At 43.3% G+C, this 25,217-nt stretch overlaps 1 protein-coding gene across 2 annotated transcripts in view; it reads left to right on the top strand.

The window, feature by feature from the left end:
• The window catches only part of TIAM2 (TIAM Rac1 associated GEF 2), a 226,861-nt gene that overhangs the window by 89,687 nt on the left and 111,957 nt on the right, over positions 1-25,217 (top strand). The window contains exon 1 of one of the 2 annotated variants that reach the window (XM_059176686.1): positions 11,346-11,500. The exons of the other annotated variant lie outside the window; for it this stretch is intronic. The gene's annotated coding sequence lies outside the window, so the exon portion shown is untranslated. Of the gene's footprint in view, positions 1-11,345; positions 11,501-25,217 lie in introns of those variants that run through there. 2 annotated transcript variants of the gene reach the window in all.

Raw genomic sequence — 25,217 nt, 5'->3', positions numbered from 1 at the left:
GTAATCTCTCTGTCAAATAAATAAATAAATAAAATCTTAAAAAAAAAATGGTTTCTTTTAACCTTTTTGTTTTCTCTTTCTGGGACTGTGTGCTTGAATTACCTCTTCAGCCAGCTCATTCTGGATAAATGAGTGATTATTAACACTAAGTGTTGTTCCCATTCCCTCTAGGGGTAGGTTTGAGGCACTCGTAGATCTCAGAGGTGTTAATATATGTCAGTTGTGTGTCTGTTTCCCGTGTAACTCTGTTAACTGCTCTTTGTATGTGGACCTGGGCAGGGAAAGCCAAAGTGGATTCCTCAGGTTGGGGCTGAAGTTGAATTCCCTTCAGGCAGTTCGTCACCAAATCTGAGTGGCTTATTATAAACACAGTGTAACTTGATGTGCTAGGTGATATGGTACACCCATCCTCTCTGGGAATTCACCTGGGGAAGTCACAGCCTGGCAGGATTCATTTCTGTCTCTTACATACCCCGTACTAGTACATCGCACACTCGAACTCCAGACAGCACATCCTGCTGAAGGACAGATTCAGAGTATGCCATTTCTAGCTGGGGTCGTAAGATCGGGTGAGCTCTGGAGACTTGGACATTAAGAAGCCCCTGAGGAAAGGTAAGCTTCCGATTATGTTAAGGCTGTTTCCTTCTGACCGAGGTGTTCTAGTAGTCGGTGTGTCTGTGTTTCAGTTTAAGCACTAAAGCAGAGTGGAGGAGTTCCTGGGCAGTGTTTGGAATGGTTGCAAGTCATTCTCTGGAAACATCTGCCGTGTCTTCATTTCGTGCTTGCGATGCCCAGCCTCGCAGACACCAGCGTAAGCTTTCCCAGTGGCCATTTGTCCCATCTTTGCTGTGCCGCTTGACGCCCCTTGGATCTTAGTTCAGAGTGCTGCCTCTGAGAGACCATCTCTGTCCACCCAACCCAAAGTGGCCGCCCATTTTAATTCTCTGCCAAGTGCTAGTCCTACCTGATCATTTTCTCCCTTGTAGATTTATTTATCAGTCTGCTATTCAGCCTTACTGGCCCTGGAGCAGAAGTTCTGTGCGGTCGAAGTTCTAATGTCTGTTTGTCCTCCCAGAGCTCCACAGCCCGGAGCAGAGTCTAGTGCCCAGTGGGTATTTTTGGACTGAGTAGATAGGAGTTCAGCCGGGAAGTGCAGCTCCTGGCCTCAGTTGCTCCGTGTCACGTGGTGAGAACCGTGTTGGCACTGGAGGAGATTTTAAAGGTGCAGTTTGTCTATTTAGTAGCAGTTTTTAAATGTGAATTATTCTCTCACAGAATTCTCAAGTTTCACATGATCTTCCATGTAAAAAGGAAGTTTTGTAACATTTTGGGCTTATTTGCAAATAGAGTCCTTATTAAAGGATGATGAAAATTGGTAACTTGTATGTTGGTTGACCTTTAATTTACATCATCTACATTAGAATATTTAAAAGGAATTTCTGATTAGCCTCAGTGACTGTTTCATTTATGCCTTAATGAAGTTCGGGTACCATGACTGAAACACACCTATTTGAAAAGTCTGAAGTTTAGATTTTTTTTTTGGAGTCAGATTGCCTGAGTTGTTTGAGTCCTGTCTCTGACATTTGTTGGCTCTGTGACCTGGGACAGGTTATTTAAGCTTTGGTGGCTGATTTTCTTTTTCTGTAAAATGAGGGCGATAAGATCATTTTCCTCATGGAGCAAGTATGTTAGTGTACGTGTCAGATAAACTTCTGCTATTTTATTTATTATATACTCAGAATTTTATATATTCAATACATCTGCTAGGTTTTAAAGTAATATATTTAGATACTGTTCATAAAGTGGAGACAGGATTTTGAGCATTTGCTTTTGTATTACATGGACGACAACAGGCCATTCCCCAAGGTCGCCACAAAGGAAAGGCTTGCTTATAGTTATTAATAGTTTTAATTAGCTGTCATAGTGATAAAACACAGACATGCTGTTTTCTGTATGTATGGCAGTATTGTTTGTCTCTTTGGTATCAGATGGACTTGGTTTGAATTTTCTAGGTGTGCTTGTTTTGTGACCATCAGCACATTATCTGGCTTTCTTAGCCTCAGTTTCTCCATCTGCAAAGTAGTGCTGATACTACAAATCAAAGAGGGTTACTGTGAGAATTAAATAGGAAAATACACGTAACACTCCTGGCTCAGGGCTTCATGATTTTTTGTTTCCTTCTTTCTTTCTAGATCTTAGATCTAAGAAGGATATTAATATCTGGGCAACAATGACTGTGGTTAGGAGTGTTTGGAGATAGTGTCCCATTTGTAGTGATGAAGGGAATGGAATATTTAGTGTAGAAAGTAGAAAGCTTAGTGGGGAGCGTGATGCTGTTCTTGACAGTGTGTCCTGTAAGCAGGGAGCAGGGGTGATGAGAGATGAGGAACGAAACCTAGGAGCTGGGGGAAAACGGGGGTGAGGGGGTGTCCCTGTGCAGATGGGGGTCCAGAGACTGCTGGGCTGCAGGTCCAGATTCCTGGAGAAGGGATTTCTCTGCTCCCCAGGAAGGGTGCTGCCATGTCCTATGTGGCCTGTTACAACCCCTCTTCTGCAAAAGCAATACCCTGTCTGAATTCCTGTGTGCGGCTCTGGTTGTCATGGCCAAATTGATTGTGTGGAGATGTATGTCCCTAGAGACCCAGGATTTAGCGTTCTGAAGTCAGGGAGTTGGGGTTGCTGATTGGTTGTCTTTAAATAAAACTTTTTCAGGATTTACAATTTTCCTGTTTGTGTTTTACCATTTCAATCAGATGGTGCACCCTGGTGGGCTTCTGGATGTTTCTGGGCTGTGGATAAGCTTTGCTGGGCCTGCAGAATGTGTCCTTGACAAGTCTTTTAAGGATATTTAAATTAGTTGCCTACCTTTGAAAAATGAAAATTTTATATAAAAGCAGCACGTTCAGTGATTCTTAAAAATGCGGTTCATCTGGCAAGATAGGGTTCTGCATTCCCAGGTGACAGTGGGCAGGGGTTCTGGGAGGCTGCTGGCCCCAGCGGATGGGCAGGCACAGGCTGGTCCTCTGTAGTATTTACCCCTTTGTATCTTGCCAACACTGAATGTCAGGTGCCACGTTTCATTTACCTAAGTTGTTTTACTTATAGTAAAATTAGGAGAACACTGGAAAAGTTCTGTCTACTTCTGTATTCATAGTGGAAAAACGAAAGATATTTTTGTAGAGTTTCATGTTTCCAGAAAAATAGAACAGAACATTTGTGTGTGTGTGTGCTGAAGAATATTTGTACAAGAGTAGTTTGCAAACAAATGGCTTCTGTTTCTGAAGACTCTAGTACTCTGGCCTCTGTCATTTCATGCTTTTCAACAGCCCTGACAGCGCGTGTGTGATCTTGAACCTGAGCCGTAAATTTTCCCCTCTGTGTTCAGATACAACCTTTTTGCTTTTATTTTAGGTCATTTCCTCTTTCTCAGCAGGAAACTCACTCGTCTTCCCCAAGATCAGTTGTTGGGGCTCCTGGATGGGTGAAGTGGGAGCAGTGTGCAATTTGCACACACATGTGGGCTGTGGAACGAGGTTGCATTCTGTCTTCTCCAGTGGACCCCTAATACCTCCTAGACTTTGTGGAACCAAACACATGAGGGCCCATCAACTCATTGACTCTGGGTGGGGGGGTTACCAAGAGCATTGTACTCTTGGCCCACTGAGGCACAGACTGAACTCTTAGGACTCTTTGTACATTTGATTTTCAGTGAAAAACTATCATCTGGTTTTGCTTGTTTTATTCTGTTCCATGGAGGTGGTTCTTGCTCCATTGTGCTGATGAACTAGAAGAAAGAGAGCAGCGGAAGAGCCTGAAATCGGACTTCAGTTGTGTGTCGGGTGGTAGGGAGGAAGAGGGGAGTAGGGTGTGTGTTGATAATGACAGAAAGACTGATTTAATTAGTGGAATTTTGAGGATGACTGGTTTAGAGTCCCTTGGAAGGAGTTCTCATCCATCAGTTGGTTTTTAGACAACGGAATGTGCTCCCTAATGGAGCTGTGAACTTCCCATCACTCAGTGAATTTCGGTGGAAGAGAGTGGCCCATCTGTCAGGATACCATAGGAGGTTCTCAAATTAGAAGCAAGATAGGGCTAGCTGGATGACCTCTATGGTCTCTTAGAAAACTCGAATTCAATTATTCTCTGAATTAAACTGATTAGGAACCTTTCAGCTTAAATGATTTCACTTCAGTCCATGAAAAGAAGATATTGTGTGTCGAGTGGGAGGCTGAATAGAATACTTTTTAACTGATTACATTGAATTCTGGGCAGATTACTTACACTTTCTTAAATGTTCCAAAGGAGCCCTTCAAAAATGTTGTGAGGGGCACCTGGTTGGCTCCGTCGGTCGAGCAGCTGCCTTTGGCTCAGGTCATGATTCCAGCCCCACGTCCGGCTCCCTGCTCAGAGGAGAGCCTGCTTCTCCCTCTCCCCTTGCCTGCTGCTCTGCCTACTTGTGCTCTCTATCTCTCTGTCAAATAAATAAGTAAAATCTTTAAAAAAAAAATGTAAACAGATGTGTCTAGCAGCTAGTATTTATAAGTATATATATATATGTAATAGTAGCTAGTATTTATAAGTATATATATGTATTTTTTAAAGGTTTAATTTATTTATTTGACAAAGAAGTCACAAGTAGGCAGAGAGGCAGGCAGAGAGAGAGGAAGAAGCAGGCTCCCCGCTGAGCAGAGAGTCTGATGCAGGGCTCGATCCCAGGACCCTGGGATCATGACCTGAGCCAAAGGCAGAGAGACTTTAACCCACTGAGCCACCCAGGCGCCCCTATAAGTATATTTTTGAAATGATTTTTTTCTACAGAAAATTTTAATTTTACCTTGGTGGAAGCTCATTTTGTAGTTTTATTTTTGGTAGCATGGATTTTTAAATACAAATTTTTATCATTTATGGATAAATGTTACATCTTATTAGAAAGCATTCTATTTAATTTCAAAAGTCACAAGTTTATACATTATCAATAATTGTCAATAGTCCAAGTGTGTTTAATATGGATGTAATGACCTACAGGAAAAAAGTCCATTTAAAGGAAAACTTTACTGGGGCACCTAGGTGGTTTATTCAGTTAAGCATCTGACTCTTAATTTCGGCTTGGGTCATGATCTCAGGGCCCTGAGACTGAGCCTTGGGTTGGGCTCCCTGCTGAGCATGGGACCTGCTTTAGGTTCTTTGTCTCCCTCTGCCTCTCCCCCTTCTCATGTTTGGATGTGTTCTCTTTCTCTCTTTCACCAAAAAAAAAAAAAAAAAAAAAAAAAAAAAAGAAAGAAAAGAAAACTTTTATTAAGAATTTGTTTTAAATCTTAGTTTTTAGGTCAATTCACATTTGCTCATTCTTGCAAGAGTAATTGGTCATTTGGTTAAATTTTGGGGACTTGTTTATTATTTAAGCTACCTACCAGGACTTTATAAATACTTATTCTATAAATTCTCATTTTCATGACAATCGACTCCATTAAAAAAATTTTTTTTACACAGTTGGTGCCTTGAAACACTGAGAAAAAGCTTATATTATGAAATTTAGGTTTTCTGTGGTTTTAAAATAGTACATACCACACTAGTATACATTTTGAATTAGCTTAAAATTGACTATTGGTTTTATAGGCATCTCCAGTTTGCTTTAAAAAATAGTTAAAATTTTATTTTGCCCTTTATTTTTACTTAATAAATGTCAATTTTTTCTTTGATTCTACTGGGCTCTATTTTCTTCCTTTTTTTCTTTTTAAGGATATTTTTTATGAGAGAGCGTGTGCCCATGCAAGCAGGGGGAGGGGCAGAGGGAGAAGGAGAGGCCAGGGCAGACGCTTCACCCACTGGGTACCCCAGGCACCCCGCTGTTTTCTTGTTAATCAACACTTGTGAGGCTGTGGCCTCAAAGCAGTATACACCGTGCTAGGAAAGCACTTGAATTATCTTCAAATTGACTCTGGATTTTAAGATGCGTGGTTCATGTTGTTCAGGCATACTCTTGAGGCCAAAACAGCTTGGAAGGTGAAATGCTGCAGGAGAACAGCTGGGGAATTTCAAACAGAAACTTTCTGAAAAATTTTCTTGATGGGTATCGATGACACATGAGCTGGCTGATTTTTGATCAAGAGATTTTAGAGGCTCTAACAAAAAAGTGCAACAGACACTTTTCTCCTTTTGTATTTGCCATCAGTGTTCTCTCCCCTCCTTCCCTGCTCTCACTCACTGGATTATTTTTTGGGGTATTCACCAGGTGCCAGGTACTTTTTAAAGTAGTAGATTTTAAAATTTTGTTTATTTATTAGAGTAAGTATGAGCAGGGGGCGAGGGAGGAGAAGCAGACTCCCTGCTGAGCAGGGAGCCTGCTGCAGAGCTCGATCCCAGGACCCTGAGATCATGACCTGAGCTGAAGGCAGACACTCAACTGTCCCAGCCACCCAGGCACCCCTAGAGTCATAGACTTAACAGTAAACACTTTTAACAAAATCTCTGCTTTGTGGAGTTTCCGTTCTCAGGCAAGCCTTGTGTCAAGCAATCTGCATGTATTATATTTGCTTAATCCTTACAACAACCCGGAGGGGCAGGTAATACTGTCCCCATTTTACAGATGAAGAAGCTGAGAAGCGAAGTGAGGGATCCAGTATCACACAGCAGGGGCTGAGGTCAAGGCAGGCGGAGCTCGGAAGCCTGGCCCTGGGCGGGGAACAACTAGGTGGCGAAAGAATTGCACCTGCCAGTCGTTCACACATGTGGATTTTCAGTCTGGCACACGGGAGATGAAACCTTCCAACCACGGCAGTTTTAGATCCGGAAGCTGGCTACACGGGCATTCACTGTGTTCTCTGGGCTCATTGGAAGCATTGGTTTGGAAGACTTTTAAAATGAACTGGGAGGTGAATTTTCCTCCCCCAGGTAATATTGCTATAGATTATGTGATTTTTCACATGCTTCATTTTCTTCTAGTACTGCCTTCATCCAGGACATTTTTGCAGTGGCGTTACTTCTATCCCATGTTTTTTTAGTCCACATTATTTGAAGTACTGCTTTTCCCATCAGGAACAGCAGACTACAGTTCTTCTCAGGCACATGAGTGTGTTGTGAAGTTTTTTGTTCATTTGTTAATTTCGCCGAAGGCAGATATTCATATTTGCGAGAGGTTATTTAATATTTTGGAATCTTTTTTGGATAGAGGTAATTTATATTTTTAACTTTTATTATTTAACAATGACTAATACATTTAGTGATAAATATACATACTTAACCATTATTATTTAACAATAAATTATTTAACAAACTCCATTAATTTTTTATCAGATGAAATCCTTAGAATTGACTGAAGATTGTCAGTAAGGAATAATGCTTGGTAGGATTTTTTTCATATCATTGTGTGTTTTTCCTCAAAGGTGAAGAATATGAAAGGAGCAGAGTTTCTTGAATTTTAAGCAGTGATGTCATTTCTCTCAGGTTACTTTAAAAAATGTATTTTAATGTCCATCTTTCTTATAACTGTATATTAGTTCATCCTTATCTGTTATTGGAGATAAGCATTATTACTGTCAATCCCATCTTGTGATGAAGGTACTGGGTGCGATTCAGAAGGCTCTAAAGTCAACAAGATGAATTGCTAACACAGATCTACTGATTCTGAAGCCCAAGTTATTTCCACTCTACTTTGTGGCCATTTTTTTTTTTTAAATGAATCACGATTAGTCATGTGATATTGGAATATCAGATATTCATGTCCATGGTCATCAGCAGGTGAGTAACAGCTTTTGCTTAGTCTTGCCTAAGACTACTACATTTTACTAAAAACATGATCATTTTTAAAACTTTTCACTTTTTTGAGGTGTAGTTGACATATAAAATTGTTGGTTATTTAAAGTGTACTTTGTGATTTGATGTATGTGTACAGTGTGAAAGGATTCTTTCCATCCAGTTAATTAAGAACATCTGTCACCTCATTGTTTATCCTGTGTGAAATTTACGTTCTGCTTGTAGCAAATTTCGATTGTGCAATAGTGTTAGCAGCTGTAGTCACTATGTTTCACATTAGATCCTCAGACATTACTCATGTGTAACAAAAGTTTTTTTTTTTTTTTTTTTTTTTTTAAGATTTATTTGAGAAAGAGCGAGTGGGAGTAGGGGGAGTGACAGAGCTCAGAGAGGGAAAGAAGCAGACTCCCTTTGGAGTGCGGAGCCCAGCAAAGGGCTTCATCCCAGGACCCTGCAATCATGACCTGAGTCGGAATCGAGTCAGGCACGCAACTGACCAAGTCTCCCAGGCGCCTCTGTAACAAAAGTTTTTACCAGCCTCTCTTCCTTTCCCTGAGCCCTGGCAACCACTTTTCTATTTTCTATTTATAGGAGTTTGACTGTGTGCATGTGTGTACATATGTCATTCCCCTAACTTTTTATTAAGAGAAATTGCCAAAATACGGTCAGTTGAAAGAATTGTGCAGTGAACACCACCACCACTAGAATTCTGTAATTTTAGCATGTTCCTGTATGTTTTTATATGTGTCCTTCTGCATTATATGTTTGAGGATAGAATACTTGTTAAGGTGTAATTTAAGTAATGCTTAGAGATCTTTGCCAAGGAGCTTAATTTTAGATGCCTGTTAACATGTATATTCTGTTACGTTACTATCTCAGAATGAAGCATTAGAAAGATAAAGTCTGGTTTTATGACTTGGAGATGTGCTGGCTTTTGTAATTTTAGGTTGGAGTACTAAGTTGAGATTGTTTTGTTGTAGTTGGGCAGAATTTAAAGAATTTTAAAAATCTTAGTTTGAAACCCTAAGAGACTTCATACACCCACAGAACTAAAGTTATTTGGGTGACCTCCATAATTAAAAATGGAATGAGACCGTGCAGACCCACTGGAAATGTCTGAGGAATATTGGAGATAATTCAGCCTTACTGTCATTTCTGGCATTAGTGGATCTACATGTAATATGCATCCGAGGGTCAAAATTGTCTTAAAATCTACAGGTGGGGGGTGCCTGGGTTGCTCAGTTGGTTAAACATCCGACTCTTGATTTCAGCTCAGGTCATGATCTTGGGGTCCTGGGATTGAGCTCCATATGAGGTTCCTTGCTTAGTGGGGAGCCTGTTTCTCCTTTTTCCTCTGCCTACCCCCCTCAATGTGTGCTCTGTGCGCGCTCTCTCTCTCAAATAAATAAAATCTTAAAAAAATAATCTAGGGGGATGCCTGGGTGGCTCAGTTGGTTAAGCCACTGCCTTTGGCTCAGGTCATGATCCCAAGGTCCTGGGATTGAGTCTCCCATCGGGCTCCTTGCTCGGCAGGGAGCCTGCTTCTCTCGCTGCCTCTGCCTGCCTCTCTGCCTGCTTGTGTGTACTCTCTCTCTCTCTCTGGCAAATAAATAAAATCTTTAAAAAAAATAATCTAGGGATGTAAGGTGACGCAGTCAGTTAAGCATCTGTCTTTGGCTGAGGTCATGAACTCAGGGTCCTGGGATCCAGCCCTGCCTGGGGTATTTTTTAAATACCCCAACGTGGGCCTTGAACTCATGACCTTGGGATTCAGAGTTGCATGTTTTACCAACTGAGCCAGCTGAGTGCCCAGCCTGGGGTATTTTTTAAACATACACATACACACATACGTATGCACATGGGTGTGCACGCACACACACACACACACACACACACACATCAAATTAACATTTTGGGAATCCCCATGTTTTCTGTTCTGTGACTTGGCTTCCATGGCAACCTTCTGACTGTGGTCCTGGGGGTGGTGGTTACTTGAGTGGCATGTCTTAGCTCTGTACTTTGCTGCTGACCAGCTCTATCACCTTGAAAAGTCACTTAGACCTCCATTTTTTATCTGTGAAATGAGGGAATTGGAATCGGCGATTTTCCAGGTGTGCTCCACCAGCACTAAAAATTGTTTGTGTTCATGTCTGTGTTCATGAGTAAAGTTTTGTGGAGGTTAGAGTAGTTTTATTAACTATCAGACAGATGACCGTATGTAATGGCTCTTATTATTTGCTAATAAAGATTAGAAAGTATATCTTCAAGCAGGTTTTAACTACACCGAACCTGTGTGGGGAAAAAAGTTATGTGTTCACACTTGTTCTCTCGTGTGTAGGTGTGCGTATGCTTACGTCGGCGATGCATTTTTCATGCAAGATATGGAGTTGAAAACTTCTATGTCTATAGTCCAGTCCAGTCTTGAATATTAAGTAAGAATCTTGTCAGCTGCATACATCGATCCATTCGCATTTGAAAAATAACGAAAATTCTGCCTTAAAAAGCTGCTGTCGTACTTTGTCCAGGATAACTCGAACACTTCTGCTTAAGCTGTTTTACTCTGTAGAGTATAATTTCAAAAATTTAGAAATCACACAGACCTAATCCTGTTCTCTTTTTCAGCACACCTTTCCCAAGAATTAATATAAAATGATTTGGAACTGTTGCTTCACCTGGGGGTTGTACTTTAAATTGAAGGTCTTTCATCAAAAGATACAGGAAGACCTCAAACCCTTGCATGTCTGGACTGTCGCTTTTTTTTTTTTTTTTTTTTTTTAAGATTTTATTCATTTATCAGAGAGAGAGAGGGGGAGAGAGCGAGCACAGGCAGACAGAATGGCAGGCAGAGGCAGAGGGAGAAGCAGGCTCCCTGCTGAGCAAGGAGCCCGATGTGGGACTCGATCCCAGGACGCTGTGATCATGACCTGAGCCGAAGGCAGCTGCTTAACCAACTGAGCCACCCAGGCGTCCCTGGACTGTCGCTTTTTTGAAAAGGCAGTTTCATACTTATTTCCCATAAACAAGTGACCTGTTGGGATAACAGTCACCCCCAATGTGGTTGGAGCGCCGCAGCTCAGCTAATGTAAAAATGAAATGACTCTGGCAAGGAACATGGGAGTCAGTGTACACTCGATATTTTGCAAATCGCAAAATTATTTTGAAGGGCTGCTCTTGAGGCAGGGTTTTTAAGACCGTAACATTCCAGCTGTGGTTTCAGAGACAGAATGTTTACTACTGCTCTAAACACAAGGATGGTAGGTGTGTGTTCTTACTGCCGAAAGGCTTAAAAAAGCAGCGGAGGCTCCCTTCGAGTGAGTAAACCTTTATTCAGCAAACTTGGGGCTGCGTTCCTATGGAACTTTGGTGGTAATTCTGGAATGTGGGACCAACAGCAGCCCAGTCATGGGTGAGCCTGGTGGCTCCGAGGCTGTCCTGCCTAATCACTCCAGGCAGCCCATGGAAAACCACTTTCTGGTTAAGTGTGCATCATACTCGTCCACCAATGGGAAAAATTGAACATGATGAGGGTGTGTAGCTAGCAGACAAAAATATATCCAGCATTGCACAGGATCTGTTTTTAGCTCTTAACGGCCGAGCATTTGAAGTGTTCAGCGCAGTTTCCTGCCTTACCATGGGCAGAAAGAAGAGAGAGTTTGTGGATTTGTATATAGACCCTGATGTGGTGAAACTTTTTCTGCTCATTAAAAGAGTTTGAGGAACCCTGGTTACATACAAAGTGTTGGCAAAGGTAAGGTTAAAAATGTTTATTTTCCCCCTTCTGGAGTCGAGACTTAATTTTATATGTGAGATTTCAGTGTTGCTTGAAACACTCCTTTTGGGAGTATTTCTTTTGTTTAACGTTATTTTGTACTTAGGCTGCATAAGGGTGGGTTACCCTCACATCTGAGTGTGTATATGCTTTCCAGTGTCTACTGGTGACTTCATACATTTGGCCATCCTGTTTTACTAATTAATTCTCCAGACGCTAATGGCTTGTGTGGTTTGGGTTTCTTTTTCCCTGGTAGCTCAAGGAAGTACCGTTTCTCAGTCTGGTCATGTTAAAGCCTTAATGACTATTAATTTATCTTTAGCAGTTACTTCTTTTAGGGTACAAAGGGAAATTAAAATATGGCAGAGATTGTATTTTGTAGTTTCCTGGTTATTATGTAACTTCATCACGCCTTAGTTTTTGAGCCGAGTGAGTTGTTCGGTTTAAGAGTTTCTTTTTCAAGTTTGTGATCTCATGTTCACTGCTTATTACTGTTTGTCCTTAAGTTTTGTCTTGAATTTTCTGAAAAAGAAATGAAATCCCTTGTAATCTTTGTGTGTGGTGGTGGTGTCGTTCAAGTAGAATGGCCGTTTCATGTCATAATTCCCTCAGAAGCTACTCATTCATTAGGCATTTGTCTGGACCCCGGGGCTTATCAGCAGGGGTCGAGGAACCCTGGCTTGGGATAGTACTTCTCAGCTTTAAGTTCATTTGGCCAAGCATGTAATTCTCAGAAAATTGGTAGGTGGAGAGACAGAAATAGGAAGTTTTTTGAAGTCATTGTAACTTGGAAGATTATTTATAGAATTTCTGGAAAGTAGGGGTGAAGAGCCGTGATGGTTTTTTTTCTCGCACGTTTTAAGTATTTCACTGTGGCCCTCTGTCACACCCAGGGATCCTACAGTTTTTACTTACTTTCAGTATAATGGGATTATGAGTTATTTTAGGAAGGGCAATGTGTGTCTTTCACCGTGTCTCTTCTCTGTGGCTATAGGGTGCGTTGTCTGTTCCTTCACTTCCTTGACTGAAATGTCTTTTTGGGATGAGGCCATGGTGAGGACTGTTCACACAGGTTAGAATTAATAGAAACATTGGAAAAATTTTATTTATTACTTCTCCTTTGGACCTGGAAAAGGCTACTCTGACAGGGCACTGTCTTCTCCTCTAGTCAGATTAACACTTGTCAACCACTTTGATTTTTACCAGAGCATGTGGTCAGAAACTGAAGTCTGTTGAAGAACCTTAGGACTCCAGTCCAGGCCAACCAGACTGTAAATTTAGTGTTTTGAATGCAAGTAGATAACACCTTTCTTCAGTATTTTAGTGCAGAGGGAGTCCCTTGCAAAGGCGTCTCCTCAGACCAGCCCCCTTCAGGGATGCCTGGAAAAGCAAGATAAGGGTCGGGCCATTTGCCAAGAGATTATCCTTCCAAAGTGGTCCCTCACTTAACTACTAAGTAGAGTAGATATTTCTGTCTTGGTGGTCTACAGTTGTGTTTGAGAAGAAACTTATTCCCTTTTTTACAGATTTAAAGTTCGTGCAGGCTCGCTAAAACCTCTTTTTACCATAGATATGGGGAGGATGTGGGAAGAAGACGGGGAAGTCTGAAAAGGAAACACGTGCTCCTTAAATGTTGGATGGGACGGACTTTTTCTTTCTTCTTAAGATTTTATTTATTTACTTGACAGAGCAAGAGAGAGCATAAGCAGGGGGACTGGCAGACAGAGGGAGAGGGAGAAGCCGGCTCTGCACTGGGCAGGGAGCTGGATGTGGGTCTCAATCCCAGGGCCCTGGCATCATGACCTGAGCTGAAGGCGGACGCTTAGCCAACTGAGCCACCCAGATGCCCTGAATGGGACACTTTTCTATGCCTGCACATATCCCCGGTTTGGCCCACTTTTTAAGATTCATTTACACGGAGATAATAAACTGGGTTAGTGAGGCCCCTTAATGACATGCCACTATGAGATTTTAAACAGCCTCATTTTTAATGGAAAAATGAAAAAACATCATTTTTAGTTAAGAACAAGATCTTTTTGGACATTAAAAAAATTTAAGTGATACTCTGCACTTTTTATTTAACATTAAGTATACCTTAGGTAAAGGCCAAGATAAAAATGGCTTTCTTAGGAAGACTCAAAAAAAAAAAAAAAAGGCATGGAATCGAAAATAATAGCAACAATATTAGGATGGGGAAAGGTAGTAATGATGTAGGAGATAATCCTGAATTTCTGACTGTTGACACCTGCAAGTACACAACATTGTGTTCATAATAGTTCGAATTCTGATACTGGCAGTGTCTTTATGACTCAGTCTATCTCAGTAGGCTTATAAGTGGCGGGTGGCTATAACGTGAGTACCCCAGGAATACGTTATACACTGTTGTCAGCTGTTTAAAGCCCATAGTATTGTCAGGCTGCACAGGGATCTTAGACAACTTACAAGTGGGAAAACTGGAAAACCACAGCACTGATAGGACTTGTCCAAAGTCCGTGAGATGGTTAGTTGCTGGGCTGAGACGGGATACCAGGTATCTTGTTAGCCCCTTCCTGAGTCTGGCTGTTTCTTGAATTGGAAATGCATTGGTATGTACTACTTTTTCTTTGTAAGTGGTAGAGACATGTCTGTGTATACTTATATACATATATGTGTATATACATTTACACACCCACCCCTGTCCGTTTCTCTCCCTCTATCTGTTCTTTCTTTCATTTACTTACCTATCTACTTATCAGACCAGAGAGACTTCAAGCCATGGTGGGAGACAAGAGTTGTCTGTCTTATATCCTAATGAAATTCAAAGCCGTACACTCACTTGGGGTCCTATTTCCCGTTGATGTCTCACCGGAGAGAATTTTAGGTGCACAGGTGCTGTGCTAACCTCTGATGATGAGACAGCTTTGATTAGACTTCATCTGCCGATCTTCCTGGTTCAGCCTGGGATAAAGAGACGAAGCGTTCCCTCCCCTCCCCCAGTCCCATTCCAGTAGAAGACTGTTTAGAGGGAGGTCTTAATAGAGGGAGGCATGGAAGGGAACAGCAGAACAGCAGATGGGCTTTCCTTTAGTGCCAAGGTAATGCAAGGCACTTTTGGAAAAATAAACGCCACAAGTAAAGTGATAGACTGAGTTATCATTTCACTGTAGGAAAGGGATGTAGTAGGTGCTACAGATAATGTCAGGAAGGACTTGGTCCAGGGCGTTCCGAAGACTTAAATAAAGGTTTGCAAATCCTGCCTATCTTTAGGACAACATTGGAAAGTGAAAACACTCCTTTATCCTGTTTTTGTCCTGGACCGTGACACATCTCTGTAGTGGCAGAATTGTTAGAATCTCCATTCTAAAGTGGAGATGGGGGGAGGGGCTGAAGGGAGGCAGCGTCGATGGCCCGGGAGAGACAGAAGCTGAGCATTCGGTGACTGAAGGCGATGGAAAGGAGCTCTGGGCAGAGAGAATGAAACTGTTCTCAAGTCTTCTGTGGCCACTCCTGGAAGACGGAAGGACAGGTGGAAGGACTCGTTATACACAGTCCTAAACCAGGAAAACTCATGATAGTAAACGTTAACAGAGAGTTAAGATCTTTATGGAAAGTGTACATAAACCCACGGATAGTGTAGGGGTGTGAAGGTGCAGATGTCGTCCGCTTAACACTGATGGGATGGACAAAGGCATCAGAAATAGCCAGAAAAGTGAAATACAAAACAACACTAAAACACCCTGGAAATAAGTGTCACCTAGCAAAGACCTTCACTTGCTCCCGCTGCCACGTGACTTCTAAAGGGGAGATGGAAATTACAAGAACACACAGCAATTAGCAGCTTCCCAGAGTTCTGCACCGGAGCGAATGCCCTTCTGTCCTGGTGCCCTACTACATCTTCTCTATCGCTGTTTTCAAGTGTTTCTCTCCTGGCACAGGGTGATTGCTCTTGGGCTGGGTCCTGTCTTGTGCGTGAGAGTCCTTCTGCTTTGTCTACTTAAAGGACAACATTTCGGCAGTAACCTCTCTCCTGTCACACAGCACATTTTCCCTCCAGTTACTCCCATTCACGTGCCGTGATTTCTCCTGAGGACAGACACGCAGAGAGATAGACACACCAGGGACCACCCCCCATTTTTGGATTCCTCTGTCCTTCTAGCTACCAGTGGCTGCTCTGTTCCCCATCACAGGACAGCTGCAGCAAGTCCTTGCCCTTCACCGTCTTCCGTTTCATTGACCTCGTCCTCACACTCACTCCCAGGGTTCACTCCCGCGCCACTCTGGTCAGGTTCACGGATAAACCTCCCCGTTGCTGGGTTCAGTGCTCTGTTATCTCCCACAGTTTTTGATTGGCTTTAAGGAGAGCATATTCTCTTGGTTTCCTCTTAATTAGATTCACTGACTGTATCTTCTGTTTCCTTCAAGTGCTCATCTCCTCATTTCCTTGACCTCGTCACGTGGTTCTCTTCCCTTTGTTCATTGACTCCCTTGGAGAGCTCATCCATTTAGGTCAGCTCAGTATTCCCACTGTCAGGTCCAACAGACATCTCAAACCCAACTCTTTGCCTCCTTCTAAGCCTCCTCTGCTGTGGCCTTGCCCGTGCTTCAGGAATGAAGATCATGGTGGCCTTTCTTGACCGTCACCGCTCCTCTCCTGCCCGTCCACCTGGGAATCCTCTTGGCGCTCTCCCCTCCCTTCCCCCATATCCGGACTCGGACCTCTTCTCACCAGTCTCCGCAAATCCAGCCCACACCGTCTCTCCCCTGAATCAGCCTAATTGCCCCCCAGCCCCAGCTTCCACAAAACTGCCAACAGCCCAACACAGGGCAGCCACAGTGGTCCTCTTGAAGTATACCTCTTGGTGAGCCTTCTGTAGTCACAACCCTCTAATCACGACATTCAATTTCGAGGGGAAAGCCAGTGGCCTGGAAATGTCCCTTTGGGCTGCACTCTCTGGTTCCTTGTCCCTTCTTTGACCCCTTCTGTGCCGGTCACACCGGCCTGCCTGTTCTACCTCTTTGAGCATGTGTCCTTTCTGTGCTCTGCTTCGAGTGTCCTTTCCCCAGAATTCACATGGCTTCTGTCCTGCTTGTCTACTTAAATGCCACATTCCGTGAGGCTTTCCTCTTCCGCCCTTTCTAAAATGACAGTGTCCCTCCCCCAACCTCTCCTCCTCCTCCTTTTTTTTGCTAAAATTCTTGTCCCCTTATAGTAATTTACTTACTTTCCTCATCTGTTGTTCGTCCTGTCCCTTCTATAATAGAAGCTCCATGAAAGCAGGAATTTTGGGGAATGGGGTCTATTTATTGTTATATCCTCAAGGCCTGGAACAGTGTCCACCACAAAGTAGTTGTTCAGTAAACAAATATTGCGTTAATCAGTCAAAGCGTTTCTTACCTAGGATGCCTGATGAGGTTCCTACAGCAGCCCAATACGAATCCTAAATATTGTTGGAACTCCTATATTTTACCTCAAACATGTAAATTTTCTATTTTACTTCATTATATATTTCTTTATTGAAGCAATTCTAAAATTACTTCACCTCTGGTGAAATTAAAGCTTCAGGAAGATGCCACTTGGCTGTACGGTGGTCTTGAGTTCCGCTTCCCTCTCTCCACCACCGGGGGCTTGGTCACCATGTCTCACCCTCACAGCCTTGGGGAAGTATATTGTTTTTTTTTGTTTTTTTTTTTTTGTTTTTTTAAGATTTATTTATTTATTAGAGTGCATGCATGTGAGCAAGGAGACAGGAAGAGGGGGGGCATCATCAAGCCGACTCCCCCTGAGTGTGGTGCCTATCGTGGGGCTCAGTTTCATGACCCATAAGATCATGACCGGAGCCAAAACCAAGATTTGGAGGCTTAACTGATTGAGCCCCAGGAGGTATATTCTAAATTCCAGTGGATATTTAAGCTAGAGACCATGAAGTGTGCGCCACCAAGAAAACCAGTTTTTCCTTTGTGTGATGTTTTTTTGTGAAGTAGTGAAATGGACAAACTACATTGTAACCTAAATCTTCTCCATTAACTTAAAAGTTCAGTTTTTCATTTCTCTGTCCTGGCCACTCCCAGCTGTGTAAGCCTTTGCCGTCTGAAAAAGGGATACCACCAGAGACAGACTTTCGTAGTGCTTTCTTTAGGAAAGGGGCGTGGGTCACGAATGTTCTTTGAGAAGAAAAGCCTGAAAGTTAAACTGTACTTTGGTTAAAAAAAAAAAAAAAAAAAAAAAAAAGGAAAATTTCAGGTTGAAAAGTGCAGAAATATTTAAAAATTATTGTGATGCAATGCCTGTATTAAAACAGTACTAAAAGACTTCCAAGTTGGTTTCCTGCCTTGACCCCTTAGTGGTCTTGGTGAAATTATTTAATCCCTGGAGGTGACAGGGCTGATCTTGAAAGCATTTGGGGTTCTTGCGCCCCAAGTGGCCTTGGCACACACCAGTTCAGGGCGCATTAGATCCTTTCCTTCCCTCTGTGTGTCCTTCTACTTTAGGTATCCAAAAAATTGCAAATTCTGTAGATTATGCAATTTATTTTATTTTAAAGATTTTACTTATTTGAGAGCACGAGCGAGAGAGCACAAGCAGGGGGAGTGGCAGAGGGGGAGAGAGAGGGAGAAGCAGACTCCCCACTGAGCAGGGAACCTGATGCAGGGCTCAGCCCCAGGACGCTGAGATCATGACCTGAGCTGAAGGCAGATGCTTAATCCACTGAGCCACCCAGCACCCCTAAATTATGCAATTTAAGCTATACCTAATCTATTCACTTTTTTTTTTCCTGGAAGTTTCTGTAAATTTGCCAGCTAAAATCGGACTAGGTTTTTTGTGAATAATCATATAATTTAAGGAAAAGTTCAGCAACAACTTGTTTAATTTTACCTGTGGACCCCTGTGGACCCCGGAACAACTTCTGTTGTAGCCTTAAGCCTCAGGCTTGGAGAAGTGAGCTCTCTGATCAGGCTGCATGCTGGGCTGGGGTGGAAGAGTCACATGTTTATAAGGGCGAGGAAAGCGCCTACTCCAATGAGGGGAAAAAATGTGCGGTTTAAGCCTGTTCATTTTTTAACTTGAACAGTATATAACGAACCAAGATTTTAACCAGGAATCACTAGGTACAGTTACCACGGTGTATTTTGGTCACAGAATGTGACTGAGGTTCAGGGGTGCGATGCCTGCTTCTGATTTACTGAAGCACGTGCCTTACCTGCTGGTGTCCGAGTCCGCGAGAAGCCCTGTGGTTCACAGCCTGCGCGTCCCCATGCAAGGGCTTCTGTTTCCATACAAAGCTTGGGAAGGAGTCACCCAAGCCTGAACTCCCTTTTTCTGTGGAAGGGTTCCTGTTTATAAAAGTTTAAAATGAGAGGTTATTGGAAAGTCATGCTAGCAAACCTGAATCTTGTGAGTCTTTGGCCGCCACCAAATGTGCTTACTGTGCAAGGTCTGTAGAGGCAAGGATGTTGGCCAAATTTTGGATGAGATTTGAAGTAGACTTTGGAGAAAAGGGTGGGACTGAACATTTGATATATTTAAAAAAAAGGAAAACTGGGAAAAACCAGGATGAAAATGTATGAAAGGCATTCTGATCATTTCAAAAAGAAAAATAAGAAAAATCATTATTTTCTCTAGGATTATTTTATTTAAAACTAAATTCTATAATTTTGCTTGAAAAGGTGGTTTAAATAAAACAACAAGAACCAAACCCTGAATTATGTTCAGTTTCTGTGACGGCGCAGATGAGGCTGGGCCCTCCGCTCCCTGGCATTCCAGCGACATACCGATAATATTTGTGGGACTGTTGGTCTCACCACCTCGCTCGTGAACTCCATGCTGTTAAAATTGTCATAAACCCCTTATTGGTTCTACAAGTAGTTTATATTGGTAATGAGCCCCTCCCCACGCCATCTGAGAAGCCCTTTTGGGGACAGGATCAGATCATACATCCCTTTTGTTCCCTCACAGTCTCAGGACAGAGGGGGACATAAGCAGGAGGGTCTCCTCATTCATGTCGAATGGTGAGTGGGACGCTGTGACGTTCAACTTCCAAGGTTCTGCCAGCACGGAGAACGTCTTCCTCCTTTGCCATTGCTGCCTCCACACTGATCTTTGAGGTGTGGATGACTGTGGGCTCCTTCTCCAGACGGTATGCTCAGGTGTCCCTCGGGGGTGGCACACCGTGGTGCTTCTGGGACAGCAGGGCGCATGGGGAGGGGTGATGGGTTACTGAGAGTCGACATCTCCCTAGCCTCTCCCCCTCTCCCACCTCCCCCTTCTCTAAACCTTGTCCCTGACACCAGTGGTCAGGCCCTGCTGCCCTTGAGTTTCTCCTGAACAAGCCGGGGTCTTTCTCCATGCAGTCACTTAGGGGCTCCACACGCTGTCACACAGTGCCCATGTCTCAGAAACTGCTTTTCTCTTCCTTGGACGGCCTTTCTTTTCCTATTTTCACCTAACAAGATCCCACTCATCCTTCAAGACTCAGGTCTTCAGTTAACTTTTGCGGGGAGTAATTTTTTTTTTTTTTTTTTTTTAAAGATTGCTTTATTTGAGAGAAAGTGTGAGACAGCGTGAGTGTGGGGAGGGGCAGAGGGAGACACAGACTCCCCGCAGAGCAGGGACTCTCCTGGGATCCCGACCTGAGTTGAAGGCAGTTGCTTAACGGACTGAGCCACCCACGTGCCCATAGGGGTTTAGTTTTTAACTTTGCTCTGAAGAATTTAAACATCCAGTGAAAGTTTCTTTTAAGATGTAGAATGAAGGAGAGCGAGGACCTTGTGCCCAGCCCGTGGGGCCCGGGATTGCCCTCTGACCCCGGCGGCGCTTTGTCTCTTCCTGTCTTTAGCTCAAGCGTTTGCTGGGGGCTGTGAGCGAGCAAATCTTTTGAGACTCCCTGGACTCTGTTTGTCCTTGGGTCTTACTAAAAGAGATGTGCCATGCAACTGCTCTTTGAGGTTTTATAAGTTACTGTTTCATTGTTTTTCACACTTTTTTTTTGGTTTGGTCATGAAGACACAATTGTTCTTCATTATCGCTCAGTATCCACGCAAACAGACAAGCACACACACAATTTAATTTCATAAAACCGTTTTTACTTTTACTGGAAGGCTCGTCTCTCCTTTCTGTCTGATTTTATTCTGTACTCTGCTCTATTGCTCTTCTGTTCTTAGAAAAATACTGATCACCGATTCATTAAACGAATTTCACGACCCGTAGTTGGACAAGCATTTCTAAATGCTTAGACGTTAGAGTTTGTTATGAAATAGGGGTGAGCGCGGAGACCCTCCTTGGGATAAATTGGTTTCCTCAGGCGCTGGGTGCTGCAAAAGCCGGGCTGTGGTTTCTGTGGCATTCACTACCCCTCCCCGCCCAGCACCCGCCGCCTGGTCCTGGGCTTTCCAACGTGTAGGTTGGTTTGTCCGTCCATCTGTGAATACGCCTTTGGAAGGGGTCCTGCTGGATGGGGACAGCACTGCTAGGGCTCTGCAGTGCATGTTCCGCTTTTGAGGCCCTGGCAGCAGCTTGCTGTCTGCCCGCTTGACTGGTAAGGATCCCTCTTCCTAAGCACTGTTCCTGGGGAGACCAGATGCTCCTCTCGCCTGCCTCCTTTACGCATGGGGTTCAAGTCTTCTTGTGATGAGCAACGGGCCTCTTTGAATCATGGCATTTAGTTCTCGCATTCTGACTAGTTCACTGACTCAGCATGAGAGAAGCAGGTTTGGGCAACATGTATAGCGTTTGTTACTAAGTTTGGAGCCTGGCAGCGATGAATGCATTTGTTTCCGATTTTTCAGCATGTTCTTGTGTTATAGCCGTTTTAATAAGACAGGCAGTAAAACTTGAAGGCAGGGTTTCTGAGCCTCAACACTATTGACACATTGGGTCAGGGAACACATGGGGGCCATCCTGTTGGCCACGGACAGAATTCCACCCACCAGATGCCCTGACCCCAGTTGTGACAATTGAGAATGTCTCCAGATGCTACCAATTGTCCCCATGGGGCCAAAGTTGATGTGGTGTTGAGAATGACTGCTTTAAAGTCATACCAGTTGTTCATTGAGCAGTTAGGTTATTTTCGTCCATTTAAAAAAAAAAAAAAGATTTTATTTATTTATTTGACAGAGAGATCACAGGTAGGCAGAGAGGCAGGCAGAGAGAGGGGAAAGCAGGCTCCCCGCTGAGCAGAGAGCCCGATGCAGGGCTCGATCCCAGGTCCCCAAGATCATGATCCAAGCCAAAGGCAGCGGCTTAACCCACTGAGCCACCCAGGTGCCCCTCATTTTTTTTTTTTTTTTTTATCATGACTATCTAATAACATAAGCCACGTACTTATGTGACTGCTTTTGTTGACATTTGGCAGACCTCTGACATACAGGGTAGTTTTACATGCTGTTACTGTTTGGAGAATTGATAAAAAAAAATCAGAAATGTGCTAACAGAACTTGGAAGATTACAAATATATAAATATATAATAATTAGCATAATTGATAGTGAATAAAATGGAACAACAAATGGCCCTAAGATTTGATATCATAGTACACGAAATTAGACTTAAAACTAAAGCTAGTAATAGTACTCTGGGTGTGTGCTGTGTTTCCCAGGTTTTTTTGGTGGTTTCATGTATATTTCCACTAGTCTCAGTAGGGTAGATATTTTTATCCTCAAGTTGTAAGTGGGGGAAATGAGATTCAGAGAGTGTTAGGTAATTTGCCCAAAGACTAGTGCTATTTAAGAGATGGAAACGGGTCTTAAACTCAAGTTCTCTGACACAAACTAGAGTAGGAATCTGAGACTTGTCTTTTTAATGATCAAAGTACCCCCTCTCCAGCCTCCCACCCCCAGATAAAGGACACCAGGTAGATACTGTTACGGTTAATGATGGCTAGTCGTATTCTCATCTTTTTTCTTAGTTCTTAGCACCATCTGGAATGTTGTTGGCCTTGGACAAGGAAGAAGCTCCTATTTCAGTACGAAAATCTCTCTGGAATTTCATGAGAAGCCTTGTTGGTGTCTCATGGTGGTAGAACTTGAGTTTCCCTCACTGCCTTGCCCAGCCATAAGCCTGCTTTTATGCAGTGTCCCCACACTTCTGTTGTGCTTGCTGTCCCTGGTCAGCCCCGGTCCTCCTCACAGAGCCATCTGGCCCTCAGGGGGGGGTGCTTCTTACTCCCCTTTAGTTGCTCTTTCTGACAGCTGGCCCAGGCCAGAGACAAAGCAGTCTTTCCTCTGCTGTAAACTCAATACTGCATAGAAATGGAGACTTTGGGAATCTTAACACATCAGTTCAAGGGAAATGAAGAAAAGGTAAATCTTGCATTTCCTCCTGAAAGAGGTTTTCTGTGGATTTCAGTAGGTCCCAGTGGCTGTTGGGATCGTGGTGACGTATTTGTGAATTCCTTCACATCGCCGCACATTTCTGGGGGGTGGTCATTGATCACAGTTTTAATAAGAACAAACATTGTTCTTATTCGTGATTTTAGCTTAAAAAGCACATTTATGTAATTGGAGATTGGAAGGTAATGCAAAAAACCAAAGACAAGGACTTTTTTGTCTTTCTTTTAGGTTCATGAGATTGTGGTCTATTTTTAAAAATTGTGTTATTTTATTATACAATAAATAAAAGAATTATTATAAAAAAGTGTTTATGCAACACAGAGTGTTTGCTCAGCACACACAGTCTTTGCAGCATATCGTTTATTCCAGAATGTCTTCCCTGAATTCTCTCTGTCAGCTGTGGGCCTGGATGCACATTTATATACCCATTAACATCAGTTGTAGGTTAGCATACCTAATGCGTGTTACTACATGAAGGCACTCCTAATACGGATTATTACAGGTTAGTGTATCTAATACCTGTTTTTTCTGCTTAGAGACGCTGGGGTCTTTGAACTGTTTCTTCTCTTAAAAAAAAATAGGGAATCTGTTGTTTCGTATTTTCAGCCCCCTCTCTATCAAAAAAAAATTTTTTTTAAAGATTTTATTTATTTATTTGAGACAGACAGAGGGGGGAGAGAGCAAGCGAGTGAGCATGAGAGAGGAGAAGGTCAGAGGGAGAAGTAGACTCCCCGCAGAGCTGGGAGCCGATGTGGGACTCGATTCCGGGACTCTGGGCTCACTTCCTGAGCAGAAGGCAGTGGCTTAACCAACTGCGTCACCCAGGCACCCAAATAAAAATGTTTTTAACTATCATAAATTTCCTTTGTTAAAGGAGTCAGGGGTGCTGAACATTTGACCTATTTATTCTCTTTTTTCTAGACAAAAATCACAGCGGAAGCATAACCGTTAGTATCTGTTCAATTTGCCAAACTCCTCAGGATAATTGTTTCCCTCAGAAATGACCCTTCCTGTCAATAAATTCCTCATAAATATTGAATAAATTCTTCTCATTCTAGTTGAAGGCTGGTTTTCTTCTGCCAGGATTGGCTGAAGATGTTGAACAGCTGATAGGCATTTCTGTAGGCAACAATGCACGTTGTTTCCCGTCTCCATCAATCGCCTTTTGCTTTTCTCTAGGGAGTGTAGTGTTCAGTGGAAACATGCCCTCGTGGGCATATGTGTCAGTCTTTTGGCTGGACCCTTTGGGAATGATTCCTTCTCATTCCTGCTCAACCTTCTGCCACGTGAAGTTGGTTCATTTAGTTCAACAGGTGTGTACTGAATGGGCCCCCAAAATGGCAGGCCTTGCGTGGACAGTGTCCTGTAAGGGACAGGGTCCAGGGCTATGTTTTTGAAGCATAACATGACATAAAAATTAAGCTACTTAATTTCAAAAGTAATATGAAACGTTGAGGTTATAACCTGCTGTTGGGGACTGAGCTTCCGTCCTGGAGCCCTTCTGTGGCTTTGATTCCTGGCCTTTGTGTGTCCTTGAGCAGCTGACAAAGGGGGCTTCTCAGCGGCAGTTTTGAGCCACTGATGTTGGAGGGCTTGACGCCAGGGCTGTGTGTGCTGGTCTTCAGGCACGTGACCTTCGGAGCAGAAGGGCCTGACAAAGCAGGCGGCTGTGGGTGAGTGACCTTGGAGCCTTTCACCTTGGGGGTCATCACCGGGCCTTGGTCTTGAGCAAAGTAAACAAGTTCAGAGGCTCCCTGCAATCAGTTCATGGGGGAGGCCTCCATGGCGGCAGCCGGGGGTGACTCTGCCGCTTCGAGTTCCTTGAGTTAAGATGTAGCAGAGAAAATACTGACAACTCAGATTTTGAGCTTTTAAAAGGGTTGAGTTCTTGGGGTGCCGGGGTGGCTCAGCTGGTTAAGTGCCCGACTCTTGGTTTTGGCTCTGGTCGTGATCTCAGGGCTGTGATGGAGCCCCGTATCGAGCTCTGCCCTGGGCGTGGAGCCTGCTTAGGATTGTCTTTCTCCTTCTCCCCCGCCCCTCTCCCCTTCTAAGAAGAAAAGGTGGAGTTCTTGTGATCCAGCTCTGGTGTCAAAGTGGTCCCGGGGGCCGTGTTTTAGTGGCATCTCAGCCAGTGGCTGTTGCCTCTTTTAGATGTTTGTGAGTGCCCACTGAAAGAGAAGTGGGTAGTGGTGTAGCAGGTGCTGTTTCTGGCCACATGAGTGAGATGCTCGTAGATCCTCCTGCTACTGCCAAAGTGAAAGACCTTTTTGATATTCCCCCCAACTCCCCAATTTAAAGTGGATACGTGAGATTATACAGTAGTCTCAGCAGACTTGTGTCTTTGGCCTTATTGGAGAAACTTAGGGCTGGTGCTTCATTAACTTTAAAAGTCAC

The sequence above is a fragment of the Mustela lutreola genome, chromosome 6 (genome assembly GCF_030435805.1).
Source record: "Mustela lutreola isolate mMusLut2 chromosome 6, mMusLut2.pri, whole genome shotgun sequence".
NCBI classification, from domain to species: Eukaryota; Metazoa; Chordata; class Mammalia; order Carnivora; family Mustelidae; genus Mustela; species Mustela lutreola.
The sequence above is the reverse complement of the archived record's forward strand: the minus strand, read 5'-3'. Positions and strand labels throughout refer to the sequence as shown.